Below are 20,747 nucleotides of genomic sequence, written 5' to 3' on the forward strand. Positions count from 1 at the left end.
TTGCGCGCCGATTCTAAGCACTCTGACCGTTGAATTTTGACCCAATTTCACAGTCGGATCAGGGAAGATAGCCCAGACATGTCCAAGTGCCGGTGGACCTGATTGAGTTTCGGTGATCGTTAAATTGAGTGTGGTCCGCCACGGCTGATTTGTAAAGTCGATCGGTACGAAAACTCAGCCTGACCTAGATCCATGGTCAGTGAGCTTAAGTCTGACCGCACGTGGAAAAAGGCCCACCGGAAGTGCTCCGTTGGATCGAGAGAGGCCTGTTTTGGTTATAACCTAAGTATACCTTGGCCCTGGGGTCATTTTCATCAATGTTAGGCCTATATATAGACCTTAAAACCCTAACTCTCTTTTCCATACGAATTTCCTAACCCTAGTTAAGAGAGAGAGAGAGAGAGGAAAAGAGAGAGAAAGTGAGAGAGAAGTTGGTGAATCATTTTCATATTCTTTCCTGTTACTCTTCATCCTTTAACCATCACTTTTGAATTGTTTTTTCAGTGATTCTGAGTTCATCCTTGGGTAAGTTAACCTAACCCTAATCTGTCTTAGAGCTTAGAATAGTTTATGTGTTGTTGTAGCTTATTTCTATTCTTGTCTTAGGTTGTCCTGTCGCTGTTGACGAAGACATTTCGTCTGAATCAGTTCAGTGTTCTATTTTTGGTTTAAGGTGCGGACTTTAATCGTATAGGTTATGGTTTTCAAGGCTTTCAACGTCAGTTAATGGTTTATTCTTGTTATGGATGAAATTTCACATGCCAAATGTTATGTTTACTTTGCATTCCTGATATGTATGTGTTACATTGATATTTATGTATTCTATGTATATGTAGAAAGTACCGTATACGTATAAAATATGAACATGTGTTTACCATGATTATTTGTCGTGTATTTGTGCTAGATGTATGTGTGTCAACTCCTTAGCAAAAGGAATTGTCCAAATGCGTGTATTTCAACATGCGTCATGTATGTTGAACTTTATAGTCTAAGTGTTTGTAGAAATGTCTGAATGATCTAAACTGCAATATATATTAGCCTATTTGTGGGCGTTGAGAAGCGATTCTCAACTCTCCTATTAGTGTGTATGATTTACTATATACAAGTCACATTCATCGTTGTTTAACTTCAAGTATTTCTTATGTTGAAATCCATGTTAAGTGATATTCTTCAGATACTCACATATTACATGATTTGAATTACTGTTCCATTACTATTCTAAATTGTTGATATGGATATCTGTTGTAGTGGAATGTGTTTAGGACTATGGAATAGTCCAGGAAATCGGTAATCGGCCTTGAGTTCGTGGCTGAGATTGCTTTCGCCACGAAGGACATGATTTGACGAACCCGAGCCGTATTAGAGTTGTCGGCAGTGGTTTGGTCACGCGGAGTGTTTACGCACTCTATGTCGTTCAACCCAACGTGCACTCGTGCTAGTCGAGTTCGTCAAGTAACCCGATTGTCCGATGTATGTTCACCATGTATGGACGCTATTGCTTGAATCTAAGGTACCAAACTTACCAGTGCAAATCCTGTTAATCATGGTACCTCGATCCGCTAAGACTCATGAGCCGGGCATGATGGTATGGGACACCGTGGTCGAGCTGTCAGCCTATGCTGGGGTGACGAGCCTCCCCGTAATGACCAGTGAGCAACCAAACTCGTGAGCCGATTATGGTGGTATGGGACACTATATTCATGCTGTCGGCCTACATTGATTGGTGACGAGCCCTTTGTAATGACCTCAAGCATACCTGGATACTGCATTAGGGCGATGAGCCTTAGAGTAGTAATGAAGGTATGATAGGCGTGCATTGATTGGTAACGAGCCCTTTGCAGCGACCTAAAACCATATGATCGTCCGAGATTATCTAGGACTGACGACCCTAGAATGGATCACTGTGTAGAAATTGATATAAGGAAGGTACCTTAGCTTCTCAATCCTGCTATATGAAAAAGACTAATAATAACTTGTAATCATGTTCATGCACCGCATTTGCATGTGCCTAGAAGAGTTGGAGTACTTTGAGGTGATGTCATGCGCAACGTAAGATGAAGACGCTGAGGATGTATGCGCGAGGGCATGCATCATTCTACATACATCCTTGCACTAACAAGAGTACTTAGGACATGTTTGATTATTCTGCTTTATCATTACTGCTTGATTGAATTGATAACATGTTAACATTTGCTTTATTGTTCCACTGAGTTGATCACTCACTCCCACGTTACGGGACGGTGTTGTGCACACCAACCAGGCTCTATCTTAGATGCAGATGATGATGTAACCCGCGAGGCAGAGCAAGAGTTTGTGGATGTTGAGGAGGCGTTCTCCTTTATACAGTTCTCAGGTGGGTTCATGTGAGCCGTGTTCTGAGCTTCGGGGATTCAGGGCTTATTTTGTAATGGTTTATTTCATTCTGATACTTTTGTTTTGAGTCAAACACTTGTAAATTGACCTGGCAAAGCATACATATCTCAGGAACTTATATTGATATACATATATATATGTCTTTAGTCTTCCACTTGCATATTTTACCTGTCCCTGGATTATATTTGCAGTTTTGGCTTAATCTACTTCATGTTTTATGCACTAATACAGACAACATTCATCAATCATTACATATGTTGCATAAGTGATGTTTTGGAACTCGGGAGCTGAGTTATGCTCGACCTCCGATTTTCAGGGCGTTACAGTGTAGGCCGTATAGGCCCATCTTCGTTGTGAGGATAGTTCATCACCATATAACATGCTTAGTATAATTCCATGACTCATGTCATACGCATCATATGTATGCTTGATAGTAGTGACTAATCGTAGCATATGTCATTGGGCAGATTATTTATGGGACTCACTGATAGGAGTTACCCACATGAGCACGTGGTATGCGCAGGATTGTTGCATGATTGGACGGTGTGACTTATGCATCTCGCATATGTGTGACATAATCACTGTACGCCCTAGCGACATCAGGGCCGTGGCCTCCACAGGCATGTCGTGGATGGCCAGATGGGACACAGAAAATGTTTGGTTCTAGCATCTGGGTACATTGGATGTCCGTGGGTAAAAGTCCATAATCCTCTTAGGCCAACAGATGCCCCAACGTCTAAACTAAGTGGAACATAAGCGCCCAAGTGCCGAATACCAGTAGGTCGTGTCTCAAGTTGGTGAATCATCTTGGATTCTTCCTTGTTCTTCTACATCTTTGAACCTTCACTTTGAATCGTTATTCTGACGGTTCTGAGTTCATCTTGGGGTAAGTTAACCTAACCCTAATCTGTGTTAGAGCTTAGATTAGTCTTGGTGTTGCTGTATCTCATTTCTATTCTTGCTTTAGGGTATTCTATCGCTGTTGACGAAGACATCTCATCTGAAATCAGTTCGGTGTTTCTTTTCTGGCTTAAGGTGCGGACTTTAAGTGTATAGGTTATGGTTTTCAAGGCTTTCAATGTCAGTTAGTGATTTATTCTTCCTATGGATGAGATTTCACATGCCAAATGTTGTGTTTACGTTGCCTTCCTGATATGCATGTGTTATATTGAGATTTATGTATTTTATGTGTATGTATAAAGTACCGTATACGTATAAAATATGCACTTGTGTTTGCCATGATTATTTGTCATGTATGTATGCTAGATGTGTGTATGATAACTCCTTGGTAAAAGGAATTATCCAAATGCATGTATTTCAACATATGTCATATATGTTGTATCATGTATTCTAAGTGTTTGTGGAAATGTCTGAATGATCTAATGTGTGATATGTCAACCTAGTATGGGCGTTGAGAAGCGATTCCCAACTCTCCCACTAGTGTGTATGATTTCCTTCTTGCTAGTTACATTCCATGTCATTTAATTTCAAGCATTGCTTATGCTTACATTTATGTTAAGTTAATATTCTTCAGATGCTTGAGTACCACTTGATTTAAGTTGTTGTTCCATTATTGTTTTACATTCCATATGAATATCTATTGTAGTGTAAGGTGTGTGGGACTATGCATTTGTCCAGGAAATCGGTAATCTGCTTCATGTTCGTGGCTGAGGTTGCTTTTGCCACGTAGGACATATTAGACGGACCCGAGTCGTATTAGAGTTGTCGATAGTGGTTTGGCCACGCGGAGTGTTTGCGCACTCTATGTCGCTCAACTCAACGTGCACTCGTTCTAGTCGAGTTCGTCAAGTAACCCGATTGTCCGATGTATGTTCACCATGTATGGACGCTACTGTTTGAATCTAGGGTACCGAACTTACCAGTGAAATCCTAATAACCATGGTACCTTGATCCGCTAAGACTCATGAGCCGAACATGGTGGTATGGGACACCGTAGTCGAGCTGTCGGCCTACGCTGGGGTGACGAGCCTCCCCATAGTGACCAGTGAGCAACCAAACTCGTGAGCCGATTATGGTGGTATGGGACACTATATTCGTGCTGTCGACCTACATTAATTGGCGATGAACCCTTTATAGTGACCTCGAGCATACCTGGATACCGCAATGAGGTGACGAGCTGAACTGTGGTGATAAAGGTATGAAAGGCGTGCATTGATTGGTGACGAGCCCTTTGCTATGACCTCAAATATATGATCGTATGAGACGACTAGGATTGACGACCCTAGAATGGATCACTATTTGGATGGTGACATGAGGAAGGTATCTTATCTTCCTAATCTTGCTGTATGAAAATGGACTAATAACAACATGGTAATCATATCCATGCACCGCATTTGCATGTGCTTTGTAAATGTGGTGCACTTTGAGGTGGTGTCATGCGTAACGTAAGATGAAGACGCTGAGGGTGTACGCGTGAGGGCACGCATCATTTTGCATACATCCCTGCATTAACAAGAGTACTTAGGATTTATTTAATTGTTCTGCTTTATCATTACTGTTTCATTGAACTGATAACATGTTAACCAGTGCCTTATTATTCCACTGAGTTGATCACTCACTCTCACGTTCTGGGGCGGTGTTAAACACCCACCAGACTCTGTCTTAGGTTCTGATGTTGCAGATGTTGATGTGACTTCTGAGGCAGAGCGAGAGATGGATGATGATGAGGCTGCTTTCTCTTATATATAGTTTTCAGACGGGTTCTAGTGAGCCTTGGTCTGATGCGCGGGATGCTGGGATTATTTTTGGGAATTTAAATGATGTAACTTGATACTTATAATTTTGATAAGTAACACTTTCATATGACCTAGTTTGTATATGTACTTCAGGGATTTACACTTGTACACATATTTTTCTATAAGTCTTCCGCTTGCTTTATTCACTTATCCCTGAATTATATCTATGTTTTGGCTTAATCATTCCATGTTTTATGTACTAATACAGTCAATATACATCCATCATGAAATATGTTGCATAAGTAATGTTTTGGAACTCGGGAGCTGAGTTATGCTCGACCCCCGAATTTTAGGGCATTACACTCACTTTGTCGTGGTTGATTAGGAGGGGGTGTGGCCTTATTCGCCCAAGTGAGGGGGCTGTAAGTTATGCTAAGTTTGACCATCTCGCAAATGGGTCCACTATCAACGAGTCGAGTAGGTATTGGCAGACTACTAGTCAGGCGAATAGTGTAGTCTCTTTCACCCACTGGGCTATGCAGCTAGGGAGGTAGTAGTTAGTGTGGTGTGTATTAAACCCCAGTGATGATCCCGTAGAGGAACCATACTGATATGTGGACTTATTGAGCAGGAATTGTATACTCATTCATTCTTTCTTTCACTATCCACTCGGGCTGGTGGTGTATAACTATTTGTTACGTATACCTTCGCATGGCCAGGATTTCGGTTGAGTGCGTGACTAACCTGAGATTAGGAGTTTACCACATTGAGTCTAACAATCCAAATTTAGGTATGAGACTGGTTTGGATAGAAGTCTCTTGTGATGGACCCCGTAGCCTGTTATACTACGTACTGTCATCTCGATCTCACACTCTAGCTTGGTCATTTCATTCGCATCGCATATTCCATCCGCAGGCATATGGCATTTTGGGTTGTTATGTTTTCTATACTTATATGGCCTAGACAGACTTAGCAGGATTTACATGTTGCATTGCATCATTGGCATCTCATATTTGGTTCTCTATGATTCCGCATTGTATAACCGATCCGCATTGCGTATTTTGTTATTGAATGATTTATGGGCTTGTTAGTATTTCCGCTTACTCTGATTACTCTAATATTGCTTACTTGGAACTTACCTTATCCATACACTTTCACTACCCTCTAAGCTTTCTATAAGCTTATACATGATAAATGCGTGCATGTGGGGTTAGGTTGTAGCAGCATTGAGCATAGAGTGTGTAGCGGTCTTCTGGAGCTCTGATTTTAAAATATGTATTTTCTTTTCAGCTGTATTCAAATGTTTATATTAGTCGATATGTGATGATAATGTTGGGTTTGTGATTTAGTTAAACTTGTGGTTATGCTTATTACGAGACAAATGTATATTGAAAAATCCTCCTTGTAGGATCCCAGGATCGAAATCTGGCGTATGCACGCTGGGAGCCGAGAATGGGGCACTACGGAGGTTGTCGTCACCGGATTCAGCGATCGGGAATTTTATGAGCTCGATTTTCGAGTTTGGGGCGTGACAGAAGATGGTATCAGAGCATAACTTGGGAAATCCTAAAGACAACATCACATATCTACTAATAGTTACCCTGCACTCTATGATTGTTGAGAACTTAAAATGGTTAGATCCTCGAGTTCGAATAACTTAGAGATTTTCAGATATAGCTCTCTTCCGTTGAGATTATGAGGCTGCATAGTATTTAAGTTTCGATCATTTTCGATCCATGATCCGAAGTTCAGTGGGATAATCATAGAGCTGATAAGGCATTTTGGGAACAAGAGGCTGAGGTTCGTGGGCGTTGTCCCCATCTCTTAGGTGTTTGTTGATTATATCTATAGCAATAGGATATCCCTCCCTTGATGAGCTCTGTATTGGTTACGTTGTGGTTTAAATTTTGAGGATAAAATTTTTATTAGGTGGGGAGAGTTGTAAGACCTGTATCCTAGCCCGTACTATTCTTTAGGCTTCCGCGGTCCTCCCGATCGAATTCTAGTGACCCAAGACCTATAATTGATGTTTGTGCGCGACCCTAAGTCGTATCCCGTAGATTTGAGTCATCTCAATCTGAGACTTCTACCATAGCGACCGCACCGTCTCCGCATCTTGTATACCGATCCAATACCCTGGCCAGGAGATTTGGGCCTGTCTTCAGTTCGAGAAAAACACCGCGCATTTGCAATCCTAAGAGAATCTCTACAACACGTCCCATCAATCAATCAATCAATCACCTCATTTCAAGTAAAAGAGCAACCCCAAAGTCAACTCTCTCCCTCTCTCTCTCTTACACACCCATACATGTCAAGTACACCTATCAACTCACATCCATCACTTCTCTCTTACAACCACCCCTTCTCTCTCTCTTTCTCTTCACAATTTCTAAGCAACAAAAAAAAAAGAGTGGTGGACGTCCAAGTAATTCTAAGAGAGAAAGTGTGTTGTGTGTAGCCCACTTTCCATCCCAAGATCTATCAGCCTAGCCTTCATTTCTTATCCTCTTTCATTAAAGTGAGACACAAGAAGATTGGCGTTCCATCGGACCAAGAAGATCGAACGGTGGGTGTTTCTATAGGCCTAGATTTTATTTCATTTGATGATGGGCCAAGTGGGGCCTACCGATTGATGGTATGGATCTCACTTTGGACCCTAGATGTGGCCGATGACCTACTATAATTCTCATGATCATTCCATGATGGGAACATTCTCTATGGACCCCATCATGATGTTTACTTTTCTAAGTTTGAAAGAGGTCATTTAGACCTTTCATTTTGGTGGAGAAGGAATCTCTACCGTTGATTTGGTGGGCCCACATGTATTGGGACCCACTTGATGTATGATTGAATGCATAGAAGGGAGGGCCCATAGTGTCGGGGTCCCTCCATCGTGCTTGTCTCTTTCTCTCTCTCTCTTTCTCCCTCTCTTTTTCATTTTTTGTGTGATGATGGGACCGTGTGGCCCACTTGGATGGACCCCACCTTGATGTATATCTTATCCACTCCATCCAACCTTTTGGTGGCCCACCTAGGTAGTACACCTGTAGGTGGGGCCCACCTTAGAATGTGTTGTAACCAAACCGTCCAATGTCCAGGGATGCTGGACATGGCACACAATGAAGTGAGAACTGACCGTGTGGTGTGCTAACCGGCTAACCAAACAAATATATATATATATAGATACACACACACACACACACACACACACACACACACACACACACACATATATATATTAGCTTGATTTAAAAAGCTTTGGGTGGACCGCTCATGCAGGCCCCGCCTTGATGTATGAATTTAATCCACGCCGTCCTTCTTATTTTCCAACTTATTTTAGGCGTTAAACCGAAAAATGAAGCTAATCTGATTTTCTGGCAGGCCATAACATAAAAAGCAGGGATTTTTACCGTTCAAATCTGTTAGGACCCACCTTGATGTTTCTACACACCACAATATACCAAATATTGGGCTTATTTGGTCCGTCTTGAGTCCTAAAATCTAACGGTTGGGTTGGATTCTCCTGATGCGGGCCCCACCTAGGAAAAACCATAGAAATTCAGATTTTAAAAAAAAATTATACATAAATAGCAGCAAATGCTGCTGCTGCTGCCGTCAAGAGGACGACGCACCAACGTCCTGCTGCGCTGAGGACGCTGGAGGCAGGGGGTCCCAACCATGGGCCCCACCGAGATGTGTGAGAACATCAACACCATGCATTTTGACGGGGCCCCTTGAGGCAGTGGGCCCTCCAAAAATCATCCATATACGCAGTCAGGTGGACCACGTTAAAAGCAGTGGTGGATTGAACGTCTGCTATTGGAAACCTCTGGTCCCTAAGGTTTTGGATAAAAAGAAAATTTATTTATTTATTTTAATAGGTTTGTGTCACCTTACCAATAGATGGATGGGAAATAACATCATGATGGGCCCTACGTGGGACCCATCCTTGCCGTTTGAAGTAGCAGCCCCTGCCAGCTGTTGTTGCTGCTGCACGTGCAGCAGTAGCAAGTGATGCATGTGCCACCTACGGTGTAAATGTACACCGTCCATTTAGTTGGTAGGCCACGTGTGTGGACCCTACCATGATGCATGTGTTGTATCCATACCTTCCAACCATTTTGAGAGATCATTTTATGGCATGAGAAAAGAATGAGTCAAATTTAAAGTTCAAGTGGATTGGCACTTATTTTGTGCACACACTTTCACCACCCTATAAGCTTTTTATAAGCTTATGCATGATAGATGCATGCAAGTGGTGTTAGGTTGTAGCAGCAATGAGGATGGAGTGTGTAGCGGTCTTCTGGAGTTTTGATTTCGATATATGCATTTTCCTTTCAGCACTGTATTCAAATGTTTATATTAGTGGATATGTGATGATGATGTTGCCCTTGTAATTTGGGTAAGCTTGTAGTTATGTTTATTACGAGACAAATGTACGTTGGAAAATTCTCTTTATAGGATCTCAAGATCAGAATCTGGCGTATGCGCGCTGGGAGCCGAGAATGGGGTACTGCGGAGGCTGTCGGCACTGGATTCAGCGATAGGGAATTTTGTGATCCTGATTTCTGGGTTGGGGCGTGACATGAGGTGGCATGGGATATGAGTTGCTTGTCTTTGTTGGTAAGAAAGGGATGGGAGAGGCATGAGTTGTGTGCGTGACTTGTGATTGATTGATTGATGTGATGGATTGTAGAGATTCTCTCAGAATTTGCAACGCACGGCATTTCTTCGAAAAATACACGGGCCCACAACTCCTGGCATGGGTATTGCATTGGTGCGCAAGACATGGCATTGGAACCGCAGCAACGGTGCGGTCGCGATGGTATAACATTCGAGTCGAGCCGACTTAGAATCACTGAATGCGACTTAAGGTCGGGCGCAAATGCTAGTTATAGGTCGCGGATTGCTTGAATTTGTCGGGGAGGATCATGGGAGTCTACAAAACAGTACGGACTAGGATACAGGCCTTACAGCTCCAAGGTTTGAGTAGTATTACAGGGTATGGTAGAAAGCATTATTCTCAATGAGGGCCCAATAAGGGGAAAATAGAAATGGGCTTAACAATGGGCTCTAGAGAGTTTGCAATGTGGACATTTAACCACATTGCTCCTAATATGTAGCCCACCTTAGATTCTATGTTACAATGGGGAATGGGCTTAGCAATGGGCCCTAGGGAGTTTACAATGTGGACATTAAACAACCATTGTCTCCTAGAATGCGGCCCACTATAGAGACTATCTCACAATGGGGCCCATGGCCCTTAAACTAGATAGAAAAATGGATGGGTATCATAAACATTATCATATACATCATGGTGGAATCAACATCATAATTGGGCCTTGCACAAGAGTCTCATATATCACAATGGGCCTCATCACATGGGCCTCACATACATCGCAATGGGTCTCATCACATGGGCCTCATCACATCACAATGGACCTCATCGCATAAGCCTCATATACATTACAATGGGCCTTATCACATAGGCCTTATATACATCATAGTGAGCCTCATACAAGGGCCTCACATACATCTCATTGGGCCTCATCACATGGAAGGTAAGGCCCATACAAGATAGCCCATACTAGATGGGCCACTTATGGTTTTAAGCCCAAAAACACCTGAGAGTTATTTTTCAGAGTTTAGATACTGCATGAAATGCTTTGGGAAGGTGGTGGACCCCACTGACGTGGCCCCACAAATTTTACATCAAACAAATTTTTGTGCAATGTTGGTTCTGGGCTATTTTAGAGTGAAATTCATAATCAAGTGGGGCCTACATATGGTGAAAGAGAATAACCACCTAGTAGCTCTATGTATGAGCTTTACAAATTATAAGGCAAGCCTCATTGGTTGGGTGAGTACAATTTACGGTGATGGCCCAAACATGGGCACTTGGAGAAACTGTGCAGGAAATATAGTGTAGAATTAGTTTTGGCCCAATTTTTAGTATATCCCAAGATCACAAGGGACCACATTTCAGTGTGCCATCAGATGACGTCTATATATGCACTTCAAAAATTATAAGTTGGGACTAACTAGTTGTGCACAAGTAATATTTGGTATAGGGCTAAAACATAGGAACTTTAATTTTCTGCATAATTTTTCTACACAACCATGTCTGACCACATTTTGGGATCCACTCCCTGATCATGTGAGGTCTGATTTGGCCCAATTAAAATATTATTTATCTATTTATTAGTGTAGGTTAGAGGTTCCAAGTGGTGACCTACTCAAACCTCCAACGTGTGGTCCACTACAGAGGCCCAAAGTTGGTACAAAACACAAATAATCAGATAGTTTTTAGAAATGTGGTCTGTTATAACTTAGGGCCCAATTTCCAAATACTTAGGGATCATTCCTAACAAAAAGGTGGGACATCCCAACTCATATAAAGATTAAACATCCCCCAAAGTGGGACCCTTAACTAAAGAGTGTGGGGCCCACTACAAGCGGCCTACATGCAATACAGTTAAGTACTTGGAAAATTTTCAGCAAACCGAAAGTGTAAAGTGAATGAAATGGATCCAATGGCAAGTCGGACCCACATACTAGCAAATTATATATAAGAGACACAAAAATATACATGGGTTCCCAGATTGGATGAACTAATAAAATGCATAAATCACAAGTGATCCTATACCCAAGAGGATAATTGTTATGTATAACATAAATCCAACATATTCATCAAGTAAAACATGAAATATATATTGATGAAATCTCTATGATCAGATTCTCTATAGGAAGATATGATCCAATGGATGGTTTGGGAACAAGTCATTCAAGCCATTTATAGGTTTCCAACCATTCAGAGGCTTGGATCCATCTGGACCACACATAGAAATTCAAGATTTATCCTTACAGAAGTATCTATTGGTCTAGAATTTTCTAAATTTATCATGAAAGAATCTGACCATAGGGACCATACATTTGATTATTAATTATCTCAAGTAAGTTAAGAGCAAATATCAAATACATCTGACCATTGGAATCATGGATATGGCCCAAACAAGAATGGTCATAATAACCACCCAAATACATGTTTCGTATAAGGTCAAGATCTCAGCCGTCTGAACTCCGATTAGGGTTATTATATACCCTTGGAAAGCTAGTTTGATTTTCTAAGAATCCAACGGAATATATATTTTTAATACATTCATTAAAAGAGTTAAAAATGGGTCCATTTAGGCAAATTGGAATCCTGCATGTGCTGCTAGATAGCAGCCAAGTAAACTTGATGTTACGGATGATTGGACTGTTGGATGGCTACAAAATTTGGTAAGAGTTATTTCATATTGTGACTCATAATATCCCCAAGTTTCAACTCTGATCTTAACATGGCTGATTTTATATGATTTTTAGAACTTGCTGTCCAAAAATAAAAACAGTATTACAAATGAAGGGAGTAAATATGATGTTCATTACGGTGGACCATACTGACATGGGCCACTTTGCTGACTACCATGGATATAAATAGATGCACACAAAAACTCCACACCAGTGGGGCCCACACATATCAAGAAAATAAAAAAGGGAAGAAAGAGGAGGATGAGGAAGATGGAAGGAGGAGTGTAGACTCACTTCAATGGATGGATGGTTGGATGATGATGTGTGGTGCACTCCCTCTTGATCAATGATGGGCCACACCTTGGCCCCACTCTCTCTCACTCTCTCTTAAAATCTTAGAATTTTTCTAAGTATAGAAAAAGAATAAGTACAAGAGAGCTCCTACTCTTATATAAGGAATTGGGGGTTGAGGTGGCAAAATGATGTGGCAAGTTCATGAGATCTCATTGGTGCTAAAAGTGAGATAGAATGTAATGATGGTATGGGTAGTGGATGGATGAGATGGATGGTGCTAAGCATGCATTGGCCAAGGTGGAAGAAATTTAGACATGCATTGGCCAAGGTAGAAGAAATCTAGACATGTATTGGCTAATGGATGTATAAGGGTTATGGGTTGTAGGTGATGCATGGTGGATGATGAAGTGGAGTGTTGCAATTGGTTGTTTGAAGTGATGAGGCACAAATCAAGACATGCATTGGATGCATGTATAGGATGAGGTAGACATGAGTCATGATTAGTTTCTAAGGCATGAGGAGAGAGCTAATGATGAGTTTTGAGATATAATCTAATTTTGTCTTATAGTGTGTCTTATATATGCTAGGTTCTTATTTTGTCATGTATCAATTATCCAAGTTGTTAGTAATTTTCATGTTCTAAAACTGGGCTTTAGGCCCACATGGGCTCAAGTCCAATGGGCCTAGTATAATAAATGTTGCTTGTGTTACTGGATACATAATTTAAGCCGTACATCTAATGGGTCATATCTCACTAATGGAGTATCGAATTGACACAGTTTTCACCATTGCGACTGCAACGACGATGCGGTTCACATGATAGAGGTCTCAAGGTCATCCAAAACAAATCACTTTGGTGAGTTTTCTAGTTGCACTAGGGTGTAGTCACTACGTGAAAAATGAAAAAAAAAAGGGCAGATTTAGAGACGGTTCTGGACCGTCTCTAAAATTGCTTGGTTTAAAGACGCTTTAGAGACGGCTGTAAACTATCTCTAAAATTTTAGACGGCCCGTGACCGTCCTTAATATTGTCTTAAAAATTTGAACGTCCACAAATCATTTGAGACGGTCATTGACTGTCTTATATGGGTGATCTGAGACGGTCATTAGCCGTCCGCATTAGAGACGGTCCTTGACCGTCTTATATGCGGTCATCTAAGACGGTCATTGGCTGTTTGCATTAGAGACGGTCATTGGCCGTCCTTTACTTGCAATCTGAGACTGTCTAAGACCGTCTCTATTAGAGACGGTCCTTAGCCATCTTACAACCCTGTCAAAGACCGTCTCTATTAGAGACAGTCAAAGACCGTCTTTATTAGAGACGGCCCTAGACCGTCTCTATTAACGACTATTAATGACCGTCTCTAATGCTCTTATGAATTTCACAACAGAAAAAGTTAAGAAGCTTAGAAAAATAATTAACAATGTTTAAGAAAAATTTAAATTTTGAAAAAAAAAAAAAACTATTGATAATTTTGAAAAAAAAATCGATAAAAAATTGATATTTTGAAAAAGAAAATTTAAAAAATTAAATAAAATTGTGAAAATTTTAACAAATTGACAAAAAATATATTTTTTTAAAAAGAAAACTAGATTTTGTATTTTGACAAGAAAAATTAAAAAGTTATATATAACAAAAGTGAGATTAAAAAAATGATATTTTAAAAAAGAAAATTTAAGAAATTAAACAAAATTATGAAAAAATTGACAAATTGTAAAAAAAAAAAATATTTTTAAAAAAAGAAAACTAGACTTTGTATTTTGACAAGAAAAATTGAAAAGTTATATATAACAAAAGTGAGATTTAAAAAATGATATTTTAAAAAAGAAAATTAAAAAAATTAAACAAAATTGTGAAAAAATTGACAAATTGTAAAAGAAATATATTTTTTAAAAAACAAAACTAGATTTTGTATTTTGATAACAAAAATTGAAAAGTTATATAACAAAAGTAAGATTAAAAAATGATATTTTGAAAAAAAAAATTAAGAAATAAAATAAAATTGTGAAAAAATTGACAAATTATAAAAAAAATATATATATTTTTTAAAAAAGAAAACTAGATTTTGTATTTTGACAAGAAAAATTGAAAAGTTAGATAACAAAAGTGAGATTTTGATGATATGTTGTATATCCTTGCCGCCCCTATGTTTCTCTAACCCATTTTTGGGCCGGGTATAAAAAATTATGTAGATTTAAATCTTAGGTGGACCACACCACTGGAAAGAATGATAATATAGTACCTCGCCATTAAAAATTATAAAGAGCCCATCATAAGGTTTTAGTAATGTTTATTTGCAATCCAACTTGTTGATAATGTAAAGAAGATCTAGATGGAGGTAAACTACAAAGATCAAATTGATCCAAAACTTTTGTGGCCTTTAAAAGGTTTTTAATAGTTATTCATCATTGTTTCGATTGGTATGGCTCAACTGAGATTATTGAGTTCTTATGATTTGAAATCATATCCTAAAATATGATGGAAAAATATATGGACAGTGTCGATATATATAAAATATATCAAGGTGGGCCCTACACGGTTAGAGTAACACCTATGAAGGAGTTACCTAAATAGTGAAATGGTACTATAAGGTCACCTCATGGGAACTTCCTATGAGGTTAATCTGTGTGCGCCCCACCATGATGTATCTAGAACATCAACACCATGCATTTGATGTGTCCCCTTTAAGTCCAAAAATCAGTCGTATACAAAACTCAGGTAGGCCATAACATCTAAAACTATGTGAAGACATCCCTAAAACATATAAAAGTATTTAATTGGTGGGGCCCACATGAGTTTTGGATGTGTATGAAACTTGGGCTGACTCCTCATCTAAGTGGGACACACATAATGAAAGGGTTGGATCTATGAACCACATCTAGGTGGGCCCAATAAATGATTATGAATGTTTTAATGGGAGGGTAACCCTCTCAACTATAGTATGTGGAGTGGCCCACCCAAGTCATGGATTGACTTTATTTTTAAGGTCATGGCCACCATGGAATGGTGCATCTGACTGATGGTGCAGATCCAAAGTTCAAGTGGACCCACCATAGAAAAGAGTGGGACAGTGACACCCACTATTGAAACCTTCTTAGGGCCTGTTGCGATGTTTATTTGAGATCCAACCCGTTTATAAGTTAATACAGACATGGATGCAATTGAAAATTGGTCTGACCCCACATCCAAGTGGGACACACATAATGAGTGGGTTGGATATGTGAATCACATTTATGTAGGCCCAATATATGATTATGAATGTTCTAAGGAAACCCCTCCATTATATTATGTGGTGTGGCCCACATTTAGGCCGATGTTTGTGTTTTCCCTTCATTCATATTTTTTTTGATATTATGAACATGTTGGATGACAAATAAACATTACTATGGGCCCAAGGAAGGTATCAACGGTGGAAATCATTATTCCACACTGTTTTGTGTGGCATGGTCCACTTAAATTATGGATTTACCAAAAATTTGGGATCAACCCACACCGTTCATCCATTTTTCGAGATCATTTTATAGAATTATCCAAAAAAATGAATCATATCCAAAGATTAAATAGACCACACCACAAATAAGGGGAACGAATTGGCTCCTCCCTTACACCATCCAATGGCTTGTGGTTGGTGTTGTGTGGGCCCAACCATGATGTATTTTTACAAATACATGGATGAAGGGGAAAACTAAAATATCAACTAGATCCAAAACTTTAATGGCCTCCCAAAATTTTTCAATGGTAGACGTTCAATTTATATTATTTCCTATGATGTGGTCCACTTCAGATTTTTATAGGCTTCATTTTTGAGCTTATGTAATAAAATTATATGTTAAAATGGATGGATGGCGTGGATAAAATGAAAAAATCATGGTGGGCCCCAAAAGATTTACTTAGTATGCTTGGGAATGGATTGGCTACTCCCCCTAACACTAGCCAATGGCTAGTGGTTGGTGCTTTGTGGCCCCACCATGATGTATGTGTTTCATCCATGCTGTCCATATATTTTTACAGATAATTTTACAATATGAGACCAAAAATCAAATATATCCAAATCTCAAGTGGACCACATTATAAGAAACAGTGTCAAATGATCGTCGACCATAAAAACATTTTGGCAACCATAAAAGTTTTGGACAAGCTGATTTTTGTTTTTTCCCTTCATCTAGTCCTGTATCACCAAATCAACAGATTGGATGTCAAATAAACAGTACAGTGGGCCTTAGGAGGATTTTAATGGTGGATATCCAATCACTATTGTTCTCATGTGGTGTGGAGCACCTGAGATTTATATTCCTCTAATTTTTAGCATAAAGCTCTAAAATAATCTTTAAAAATGGATGAACAGAATGGATGAAACACATACATCATGGTAGGGCCCACAGAGTACCGACCACTAGCCAACCCAAAATTGGGCGCGCGCTCAAAACAGAGCCGCGCGCGCCCAATCTCTCACTCGGCACCCTCCCTCTTCCCCCCCCCCCCCCCTCTCTCTCTCTCTCTCCACCGCACCCTCTCTCTCTGTTTCTCTGTCTCTCTCGGTGCTCTCTCGTGCATCCACATGAGGTATCTCTCTCTCTCTCTCTCAATCTCTCTCAATCTCAATACCAATTGAAATGATTTAGGGATTTAGGGATTTGGGGATTTAGGGATTTGATTTGGGGATTTAGGGATTTAGGGATTAAGGTGGGCCCTACTGAGTTTACTCAGTACAATAAGAGTGTACTGAGTAACTCAGTATGCATGGTTTATTTATTGGAGGGTGACTTTGAGTAACGATGTAGTGTGAATCCCGACACCTATTCATAATGGGATTTTAGAATTTTACTTTTTAGGTGCCAGTTCGGACTCCGCCCTATGTATTTCATTCTGCTTTGGCAGTCGAAAGCAGTTAGTGTAGTCATCGATCTCACCAACCCAAATGAATGTAGGTCTACCGCAATGTGTATATGTCATGCAAACCATTCATCTGGTGTGCCCCATCAAGATGAATGCACAAAACTCAATCATTTCCACAACTTAGGTGGGCCAAAAGAAAAGGTGAATATGCAGGTTTTAACGTGATCGTCAATTGTTCCCTGCGGTTTGTCCCATCGACTCTAGTACTAGAATGACTCTTAGTACGTATGGTGAAAACGAGTAATCAAAACAACGTGCACCAGATTCAGATGCATTTTTCAAATGTTTGAAGTTCTATTCAGCTTGTTGATGATAGATTTATGGCCTTGATTTGGTCCAGCATTGCTGATAGAATTACCATTAGAAGAGGTAAGTGGTAACTATATGATGCTCCATTGTGAAAGAAGTCTTTTTATTCAACTCAACACTGATAAACGTGGGCCCATGTTTCAGTATTCTCATTTGTTCATCTGATGGGTCCCATCATTAAATGGGCCATGCACTAATTCAGATTATCAGAGCCCATCTGATTCATGGGCTTTACATGGAATTACATCCAACCATTCATGTGAAACAGGGTCTGAATGGACTGTAGAGCAGGAAAGCCTTTTGGAGGACATGTGTGAGATGGCCATGCATGCTTATGAGAGTATCAAAGTTTCTCTTTTGCAGGCCTGTTCCATGAAAGGGGTTTGATACTCTGGCAGAGTTTAGTGAATGATACACACGTACACAAAAATCTTTCAAGTAGTAGATTTTTTCTGAAATTAAAAATTCTTAGAACTCTGTTGATGTGGCCACTGGCTTTAAGATGGAATGTAAAGATCAGAGATTTGGACATCAACAGTATTTATGCATTGAATTAGTCGTAATCTTTAAGGTAATATTGACATGTGGATTCTCTGGTATTAGTTCATAATATAGATGCCAGATAGGCAAAGCTTGTTATACATTGAAAGCTGTAAATATTTAAACTTATCTAATGTGTTTTTTGATGTGTTCTTATGCAAAACTAAAAGAAAATGTCATCTAGAAAGTTTCAGATATGTATTGATTAGTTAAAATATTTATCTTCCTTTAGAGATTGTGATACTTTAGCTGATTAGAAATGAAATTTCATGAAACATGATGAAGCAATTGCATCATAAGAATTCCAAAGTGCTATATTTCATTTAAAATAAAATAAAATAAAATAATTCATTGTGGTTAGGAACATATAAGGTGTGTTTAGATGCATTATTGAACTGAATTGCAGCTATTAATCTAATAGAGTGGAAATTAGACAAGTTGTGATTTCCTCAGCAACTGTTTGGGCTCCAAATTGTGGTTATGTTGCTTCCAAGTTGGACTTGAATGAAAAATAACTACCAATTTTGTGGGTTACTTCCTCATCATGAATTCTAGAAAATGTCAATAACTTTTGCCCATTCCTATAGATGAATAAAGTGAAATTTCACAATTAACTTTGTGCATGATTTTTGTGTTTTAACCCATCATAGAGGTAATCCATTGATTGGACAATTGGAGTCAGTGAGGATGTTGATTGGATGGTATATAGGGCTTCATACCAAATCGTAGTATATTGCTGATGAACAGGATCATTTCTATTTCCTACACATTTACACTTTGATATTCAAATAGCCGATGAGTTAGAAAGGCCCATTGCTTGGTGATCTAGACTATTGAGATGGGTTTTCATCATGGATGGACCATGCTTCCAAAATTTGCCCTACCAAAGATCCTACCTCTCAAAAGTTTCTACTCCTTTTCCTATTTGCTTTGAATTGTGTTGGAACTAATAGATTCTTTAGATACATCTATTTAACCTTAATTTCATTTGTTCTATTTGACTGCAGGAGATGATATCCAAGCCTGAAATTGGACAATCACAAAGGTTTTATGCATGAAACAAAGTTAATTTTTCCCTTCCTAAGTTGCTTTACTATTGATTCCAAGTAGCTTTTTCTTTCTTCTTTATATAGTTTTTACAATGATTTGTATTTTTTAAAAAGGTTTCTGGGATATCAAGCTGATATATATGGGTGGACCAACATGATTTTTTTGAGGTTCTATATTTTTCTTTCTTTCTTTCTTTTATTTATTTATTTTTCCTGATATTAGTCCTAAACATCTACATTTCTAAATCTTGATTCTACATATCTCAGTTTGTTGGATTGAATAGTTCATCATTTCTTTGTAGGACTAATTTAGGAGTCGTTAGACCCCCTACCAAATCTCAGCAATCAATACAATTCTTCTGGTGGCCCCGATGGTAGATGACCCACTGTGAGAAAATCATGCCAATTGCTTGATCTTGCTCATCTAACCATGGTACTTCTGCTTAAAACATGTGAATTGTACATCTTTTAAGGCCTTAGCTGCTAGTTTACAATCTAGTCTAGAGCTTACAGATTATATATATCAGGCTACCAGGATGGATCTATACGAGTATGGGATGCCACATATCCAGTCCTGTCACTTGTATCCGTATTGGGAGGGGAGGTTAGAGCCTCATCATGGACAACCCATAAAATATTTATCTTTGAAACATAATGAATGTATAACTCTCTTTTGATTTTGATGAATGTTGATAAAATAAGTGATGGTTAGGTTATTTGGTAGTATGGCCTATTAAAGCAACATGTATTATATGATTGTCGGGTACCAGGTATCAAAGTGGCTGGCATAAGTGCTCTAGTATCAGTGCTGGACTTCTGTTCAATCACTATGAGTTTGGTTGTTGGAAACAAATGTGGTCTGGTGAGAGATGTTCTTTCCATAGCTACTTTCTTCTGATTTGGTGGCTTAGGTTATTATTCAATGTACATAGCAATCTAATTATATTTGTTGTGACACTAAAATCACATTAGTAGAATGATACGAACTATTTAAACATTGACCATCTAAATGTCATTGGCCATTTTTTTTGCGAGATTTTCAATTCTAAAAAGTGGGGACCACAGTTCTATTATACAAACCATTGGTTTATTTCTTTCCACTGAGGGTGGAAAATGGTCCAATAATCCATCAGATCATAAGATCCCAGCCACCTATATTAGGACCAATTTCTGTTCTTAATAGTCCACTTGGAAAGAATCAGTGCAAGTTGGGACATGTTATTTTCCCCAACTCTATAAGTTAAACGAGTAACTGTATTTTGGGAAGTTTGTTGGTTAAACTAATATTAAAGCTCAGAAA

The 20,747-nt window shown here is 39.2% G+C and overlaps 1 long non-coding RNA gene across 2 annotated transcripts; it reads left to right on the top strand.

Moving 5' to 3' along the window:
* The first annotated feature begins 19,285 nt into the window (after nucleotides 1-19,285).
* On the top strand, nucleotides 19,286-20,373 carry LOC131252039 (uncharacterized). 2 transcript variants are annotated; one of them, XR_009174118.1, is made up of 4 exons: nucleotides 19,286-19,462; nucleotides 19,562-19,615; nucleotides 19,750-20,107; nucleotides 20,218-20,373. It is a non-coding gene; the product is annotated as an uncharacterized LOC131252039 (long non-coding RNA). The 2 variants fall into 2 exon arrangements; XR_009174117.1 differs by having other exon boundaries at nucleotides 19,286-19,615.
* Nucleotides 20,374-20,747: the final 374 nt, after the last annotated feature.

Source organism: Magnolia sinica, chromosome 7 (assembly GCF_029962835.1).
Source record: "Magnolia sinica isolate HGM2019 chromosome 7, MsV1, whole genome shotgun sequence".
Classification (NCBI taxonomy): domain Eukaryota; kingdom Viridiplantae; phylum Streptophyta; class Magnoliopsida; order Magnoliales; family Magnoliaceae; genus Magnolia; species Magnolia sinica.